Raw genomic sequence first — 861 nt, 5'->3', positions numbered from 1 at the left:
TGCCTATGACATGGGAGCCCCACCCCCCAGGACGTTTTTAAAATAAAAGAAAAGGGAAAAGGAATTTAGATAAATATAATTAATAAAAATAATAATGAATAAAATTAATTAATTAATTAAATAATTAATTTAATTAATCCTGATTAATTAAACCTAATGACTAATTAACCTAATTAACTACTGTTAATTAAACTTAACTAAGGTAATTAGTTAACAGAGTATGACGAACGGGACCCACATGTCCGGGTTGACCTAGTCAACCCTGTTGACTGCTGACGTCAGCATGGCATCATGTCGACGTCATAATTCCATTTTTCAAATTAAATAATTAATTGATTAAATTCCAGAAATTAATAAAATCTTTAAAAAATCATATCTTTTAATCCGTAACTCGGATTAAAATATTTTCAACATGAAAGTTGCTCAGAATGACGAGACGAATTCGGATATGCAGTCCGTTCGTCCGCCACACCCCCATAACCTATCGAACCCGCAACTTTCCCCCTCCGGCTCCTCTGCCCGAAAACACGAAACACCGGGAATACTTTCCCGGATGATTCCCCCCTTAACCAGTACCACCTCATACCACGTTAGGGCACGCCTAGCATCGCTTCTTGACATGTCATGCATCGATATGCATCTGTTTACTTGGTATTCATTGTTTCTTCCCCCTCTTCTCTCCGGTAGACTACGAGACCGACGTTGCTGCTGCCCAGTTCGACTACGGTGTTGACGACCCCTCTCTCTTGCCAGAGCAACCAGGCAAGCCCCCCCTTTGATCACCAGATATCGCCTACTCTTCTCTATACTGCTTGCATTAGAGTAGTGTAGCATGTTACTGCTTTCCGTTAATCCTATTCT

This window comes from Triticum dicoccoides, chromosome 4B (assembly GCF_002162155.2).
Source record: "Triticum dicoccoides isolate Atlit2015 ecotype Zavitan chromosome 4B, WEW_v2.0, whole genome shotgun sequence".
NCBI classification, from domain to species: domain Eukaryota; kingdom Viridiplantae; phylum Streptophyta; class Magnoliopsida; order Poales; family Poaceae; genus Triticum; species Triticum dicoccoides.
This window is presented reverse-complemented; position numbering follows the sequence as displayed.